This window comes from Podarcis bocagei (assembly GCF_964188305.1).
Source record: "Podarcis bocagei genome assembly, chromosome: 5".
NCBI classification, from domain to species: domain Eukaryota; kingdom Metazoa; phylum Chordata; class Lepidosauria; order Squamata; family Lacertidae; genus Podarcis; species Podarcis bocagei.
In genome coordinates, this window is record NC_138129.1 from 83,490,671 (window position 1) to 83,497,812 (window position 7,142).

General features: G+C 39.8%; 1 long non-coding RNA gene across 1 annotated transcript in view; it reads left to right on the forward strand.

The window, feature by feature from the left end:
- LOC308587145 overlaps nucleotides 1-7,142 on the forward strand; it is a 145,142-nt gene that overhangs the window by 2,997 nt on the left and 135,003 nt on the right. Inside the window, exons 2-4 of the long non-coding RNA XR_014008225.1 lie at nucleotides 258-351; nucleotides 1,955-2,053; nucleotides 6,852-6,977. This is a non-coding gene — a long non-coding RNA (uncharacterized lncRNA). The remainder of the gene's footprint in view (nucleotides 1-257; nucleotides 352-1,954; nucleotides 2,054-6,851; nucleotides 6,978-7,142) is intronic.

Below are 7,142 nucleotides of genomic sequence, written 5' to 3' on the forward strand. Positions count from 1 at the left end.
GAAATGTAGTATGAGCATGAACAATTAGATTTTTTAGTATGATTGCTGCCCCTTCAGCCATCAGGATGCCTTCTGGGGAATATGTAAAGAATCTTCATGAGTTTGGAATTTCTTATTTATGTATAAGTTTAGGCATGAAATCAATTACTTGCAGAATTGGCATGCTTTGATTTGGATGATATGTCTTATAAGTTTGAGAATATTGCTTTTGAATGCGAAGGCACAATTAATTTCTGCATTTAATTTCTCTAACTTAGGTTACCAAAGTTCGTTCTCGATCAAATATGGCTAAGCACAATAGTCTGGTCTGCAGAAAGCTGCAACTGAAGGGGGTGGAAACTGTTCCTGCAGGTAGGGAATAAGGACTGAATGCTCCCTGCAAACAAACAAAAAATCCCAACACTCTCCTTGCGTATAGAAAACCAACATGTCTACATTAAAATTAAAAATTTTATTAATCAGATTTATATACAGTACTGCCTTCATCAAAAGATCTCAGGGCAGTTCACAAGATAAAACCTAACAAGATTTTAACCTAACCTTCTCCCAATTTTTCTATGAATACTGTAGTGATTTTTGCTGTCTCCACTGCTACTATCTAGACTTTGAAGTATTACAGTATAAGGATAATATCAAAATGTTGCTCCTTTTCTCTATTCCTGCACAGCTTTGGGGAGCATTCTGGAAGCTTTCACTTCCATCATTGATTAACCACAGCTTGTTGTATCAACTTAACCAACAAACTGTGGTCAAGATGACCTATGGTTTATCCAGCTTATTTTATGCAAGCCGTAATTAACATTAGCCACAACTGGTCAAGGTTCGGATGACACTAGTTAGCATAATATGAAACCTAAAGCTCCTGAGCTGCTCTATTGTGGCCATGGCAGAGGAGGAGTGGCAAGCCTCAGGCCATCCAAACTTCCTCATTGTGTGATTTTCAAACTCTCCCATTAATTGCCTCACTGTTTTGAATCTCAGATGATAAAGTCTCTATGAGGTGACTTTATTGACTCATTTTCACAGTGAAAGCGGTTTGTTTGACATTGCTCCTACTTGAAAAGGGATGAGGTTACAAGCACCTTAGAAAAAAAGAATCCCATTTCAAAAAGATGTCATAGTCTGATGTCATAACGGCATCCGTTTTTTTTAATATGCAGAATTAATTCAGTCTAATGTCTCCTAATGAGCAAATGAGATGGGTCAAGTCATACCAAGAGAGTTTTTGCTACCTCCTTTTTAAAACTTGTGAAGGAGGCCTTAGAAGTCATTCCCTTGCAAAATGAGAGAACTGGTTTTGCATCAGGAATACTTTTATTTCGTGCTTTTGGAAGAGCATGTTAGGGTTCATAGAGCTTTGCCCTGCCTTTGGCATGTAAATCCTATGCAAAAACATGCAAAGTTGGGGTTTCAAGAAACATCTCCAAACTCCCTTAATCCTTCCATCGACAACTGCACTATTGGGTTACACAGTTTTAATCCCAGAGGAGTTGTCTCTTGACATTAAACTGTCCAAATAGTATTTATATCTGCTGCTGCCTTGCAAGATCACTTAACCCTGCACAGCAGTTTAAAAGTAGTTAATGACAGCCCCAGCTTGACTTGCCCCTTATGAATGATCACATAAGTTCGACCTGTGCTGTCATGGTTTATGGAGGAAGGCAGTTTGTCCATTGCCTGCTGCTTCAGCCCCAGCAGGTAATTTGAAATGAAATGAGACAGTTTCTACAAGCAGATTGATTTGGGAATCTTGCCTGTTCTTCCCTTTGACCCTTGACAAGTTGACACTACAAAGATTGTGACTTTAAAAAATGATTGGGTGCAAATACATTTAGGTAGATGATTTACCGCGTGTTAAAGCAAGGACGTTCAGAGTGAAGCTGTGAGGGAAGGTAATTGTGAACTTTAACAACTCATGTTTTATGTTTCTGTTTTTCATTAATTATCTGACCAGATGAATCTACTGATAAAAAGTGTACCGCGTAGTATCCAGCAGGGTCCAGTGGAAAGACGTCAGAAGCCAAGAGCAGATCATTAGCTAATATGTGGATCTGTGAGTGGACAATTAAAATGCTGCTATAGTTGTTGTCATAACCCTGTTGAAGCTTGTTGCATTTAGTCAGTTGGAATAGATAGCAAAACTGAAAAGCAAGGGTTAAGTTTGAAGGCAATGTACCATGAGTTGCTATTTGAATATATGGCTCCCATGCATAACTCACTTTTTTTTAACCTCTTCCTCTGAATGCAGTAATGAAACCACCAATATTGAAAAAATCAAGAGAACAACAAAATCAAAGAGCCACTGGTAGTAACCATAGACAATACTGAGGTAGATGGAGTGATGGTCTGGCTCAGTTTGAGGCAATTTATATTCCCTTTTCAATTTACCTAAGGCGGAAAATATTAGTGTTGTTTACTAGGGAACCCCGCCCCCCGACATTTTTAGCTACTGTTTTAAGCTGCACTGCTGAAGGATAAGCTTAATTCTCCAATTGAAACTATGGAACTTTACTTGGATTGATGGCGCCCTATTATTTTGTGTGTTTTTTTCCAAATATTGATCTGGGACTTTTTGTGTGCTGCTCTGAAATTAAATTATGGGTGCTTCTGTAAACCATAGGGATATGACGATCCAGCATAGTAGGGATGATAACCTGTATTCCTCCAGATGTTATTGGACTTGAACTCCCATCACTTCCAGCCAGCATAGCTAGTGGCCAGGGATGATGGGTGTAGTAATCTGTAACATCTGGAGCTTCAGAATCTCCATCCCTGAGGCAAAGTAACAAACATATTGGGTTGGCTCCAGGGGTTACTCCTGAGATGTGTTCCGGAGGGTCCCTCAGGTCACCTCTGGAGCAGATTTTCAGGGGTGGGACATAGGGCACTGCAGAAGGAGGGGAAAACTGACAAAATGGGGTGCTTCACCCCTTTTGCCAATGAAATTACACTAATGGATCAGAAGTCTTCCATGGAGACAAGGAACCCTTTTGTTTATAAGAAACACAGTCTTGATCCCAGTCCATATGCTTGGATCGAGACTGAATTTCTGTTGCATCCGATGAAGTGGATGGTGCTCCACAAAAGCTTATGCCAGACTAAATTTGTTAATCTTTATGGTGTCAAAAACTCCTTGTTGTTTTCGCTGCAAGACACTAACATACTCCTCTAGAAATCCAGTCCCCTCCCCATGCAGCTTGAGTCTGGCGTGAAGTTAGGGTTTTGCTAACTTAGTTTTTTACTAGTGCATTTCAAAAGTAACCCATTGTGCTGCTGTAAGCATGACCCGCATATACTATGATGCAGATTTCATAGGCCCCATCTGCACTATGCATTTAAAGCAGTATCATACCACTTTAAACAGTCATGGCTTTTCCCATAGAATCCTGGGAACTATAGTTTGTTAAAGTTGCTGAGTGTTGTTGTTGTTGTTCAGTCGTTTAGTCGTGTCCGACTCTTCGTGACCCCATGGACCAGAGCACGCCAGGCACATCTGTCTTCCACTGCCTCCCGCAGTTTGGTCAAACTCATGCTGGTCGCTTCTAGAACACTATCCAACCACCTCGTCCTCTGTCATCCCCTTCTCCTTGTGCCCTCCATCTTTCCCAACATCAGAGTCTTTTCCAGGGGGTCTTCTCTTCTCATGAGGTGGCCAAAGTACTGGAGCCTCAGCTTCACGATCTGTCCTTCCAGTGAGCACTCAGGGCTGATTTCCTTAAGAATGGATAGGTTTGATCTTCTTGCAGTCTATGGGACTCTCAAGAGTCTCCTCCAGCACCATAATTCAAAAGAGTGTTGTTAGACTGCCCCTATTTCCCTCCAAAGATAAAATTCCCAGTTTCCTGAAAAGAGGAATTGTTTAACCACCCTGAGAACTTTAGCTCTGTGAAGGGAATAGGGGGACTCCTAACAACTCTTTGTGGGAAGCCATAACTGTTTAAAGTGTAAAGCTACTGCTTTACATTTATAGTGCAGATTGGGGCCTCAGTTCTTGCACCACATTCGCCACAAGGTTTTTATGGGGCAGGAGCAAGGGAGGTTCTGCAGTGGAAGAAGAGGAGAGTGTTACCACAATACACAATTTTAGGCAATGGTTGTATAGGATTAGGTTGTTTGCTGTTGTTTATTTTTGTATGTTAAAAAAAAAAGGGCAGTTTACAGAGTCACGAATCCAGTTACCTATAAATAAATGCAACACACAATGTAAACTTATGTATGGGCTACACTGATTTTCCTCAGGCATTTAAAAAAATAGATTTTGTTCTAAAAACTTTAGCAGTAGGATTGCGCTTGAAGATTCCCCTCCTTTCCCCCTTTTTCTAAAAATGCTGTGACCTAAGTTTCATACCGGCATCATTTTAAATTATTTACTACTCTTTCCACTCATATTTTCATTGAACTATGTTAAAAATATTTTGCTGAAATGTTTCTTTATGTTGTCCATTGGGTTTAATAGACGTGCCATTTAATAAGCTCTCTACCTGTAAGGATAGACTATTTGACCTCTGTGACCTGCCACTGGTAGACATAGTATAAGATTGCTTTGTGAAATAAAGCTGTCGGTAACATCAACAAAATAAAAAATGATCGTATTCCAATACTCTCTGCTGAGTACTATGACAGCACTGAAATATGGAATAAAATTGAAAGTAGATTAGTTTTGGGCCCTAAGTCATGTTTTGACAAGATATAAGAGAAGAGAACATATCTTTGAACTTTTAGTTTTAAAGTTTTTTAATGAAAATATTTATCATTTTGTAAGGTTCCTTCTTTCTTTATCACAGCTGGACTGTATAACCTTAAAACAATCCATTCTCTTATTGTAAGGGATATAAATACTGGGCTATCTTTTATATTAAACATCATAAAGGATACATGCACAGAGCGGAATTGTGTGACACCTGTATCAGTAAAGGGGTGTCATCTTAATAATAATAATAAAAAGCTTATTGGGGAGGTTGAAAAATCAGTCATTAATAAGCCACATATTTTTAAGCTATGTAGAGCATGTAAAATACTTCAGACAAGGAGGCTGCCTTTGCCATATTTTCTGCTTGCTCTTGGAAACGTTTTCGATCTGAAGCAACGGGGTAAATATGCCTGGCTGGGCTGAGTCCTTTGGGGAAATTGTGTTTTCAACTTTAGAGACATTTTCATATGCATACATTTGAATAAATATTATTTTAGATCCTTATTACTGGGTTGAGGGTGTGCTGCTGCAAGTTCTCAGCTCTGCAGCTCCCATTTGTTTCAGTGGGACTTTGCACCTTCCTTTTGTAAGACCGTTGGCAAAAATATGGTATAAATTCAGACTAAAATTATTTTAGCTGTATTGCATCCGTAATTATTAAAAATGCTTGGCAATGCTTTCCCTGAATGTGTCAAAATATTTATATGGTAAGGTACCTTTGCCGCAAAGCCTTTGGTACAGTCCCCTTGTTCTCATGCCCACTAAGGTCACTTTTAATACATTAAAAGTGCTCATATGCCACTTTAATAGTCATGGCTCCCCCCTAAAGAATCAGGGGTACTGTAGCTTGTCTGTGTAACCTTTCTCAGCACCCCTAGTAAACTACAGTTCTCAGGATTCATTTGGGAAGGCTATATGACTGTTAAAATGCCATAATAGTGCATTAGATGTATTGTGTGGATGTGACCACAGTCTCTCCTCATTTAACCCATTTCTACTTCCCCCCTTTTCCTCTGTTTGTTTCTCCTGCGTTGAATTTTAGATTGTAAAACGCCTTACCTTGTTTCCTCTGTAAACTGCCTGGCACAGTTAACCAATTAACTAATTAATTAATTAATTAATTAGGGCGGGGGGGGGGAGAGGTAATTGAAATTTCACAAAAGACCAATAAATCATTTATATACAAAACTGCCTGCTCTATTCCATCTACTTATTGCTGCCAATTCCTTAATGTAATTAGTTTTGAAATAAAATAATAGCCCAGTGTTATTATTTTTTAAAAAAGGTTCTTTGTGAGTTTGTAAAAACTCCGCTCATACTGGGAGGATTTCAAAATTATTGCTGTAAAAGTTAAATATGATATTCCTTTGAATTCCTCCCCTCAGTCAGTTAAAGTTTTCTTTGTATATGTATGTGTAGTGGGAAGGACTCTATGCTGGCATTCTGTATTCAAAGGCCAAATGTATGGCTACATCTTATTCTATGCTTTATTTCAATAGTCTTGGTAATAAACATATCAATATGTGTTCCAAGAGATGTGTGAAATAAGTGCACGGTGTGTCTGCACGTGCGCGGGTCACGTTTCGCTGCTTCCACGCATGTGCGTGGCGTCATTTTGAGTGTCTGAGCATGCGCAAGTGGCAGAACCCGGAAGTAACGCGCTCCGTCACTTCCGGGTTGCCGCGGAGCGCAACTCGAACACGCTCAACCCGAAGCACATTCAACTCGAGGTATGACTGTATGTATAATAATATTTTGAAGTTTTATGACTCTTTGAAACCGGTATATAAGCTTTGTTCTAATGTGCCTCAGGGCAGTCTTTCTAACTAGCAGTTTGTTTCTTTTTTCTCCCCCCCCCTCAGGAGTTTTAGTCACAGGAGGATTCAAAAGATTTGTGTGGGGGGTTTGCCCAGGGAAAAATGGCTCCCAAATGAGCCCCCTTTGATGGTTGCCACATAGACTGGATTGAAACAGACTTTTCTTTCTTGTATTAGGATGCTTGTGTGGTAAACCACCTTGGGGTGTTGAATGGTTACATTAAATTGCCTTAAACAAGTCAATAACCCAAAGGTGGGGAATGTTAGGGGTATGACTGAAGGTAACCTTCTTTCAGGTAAAGTTGTGTGGAAATAGGCAGATCAACCCTTTTTCTTACACCCAGGATTGTCAAGTGTGGCGCTCCTTGAATGTTGACCACAGAGGGAAGCTAAAGAAAATCTTCACTGGTGTAACTCAGAGGAAATACTCTCAAGGCTGTGAAATCTGCTTCTGCCTTGAAGTGGGTCAGGTGAGGATCCCAGTCATAGGGCTGATCCTTAAGATCACAAAAGAGCAGGATATTTACTAGCAGTTTGCTGAATCACTGGCACTTCATCTGCAAGCATGCTTAGTCCTCCTTCAGTAAAAAGAAAACATTAACATTTTACATGTTACAGGATGTTGATTGTGCTCC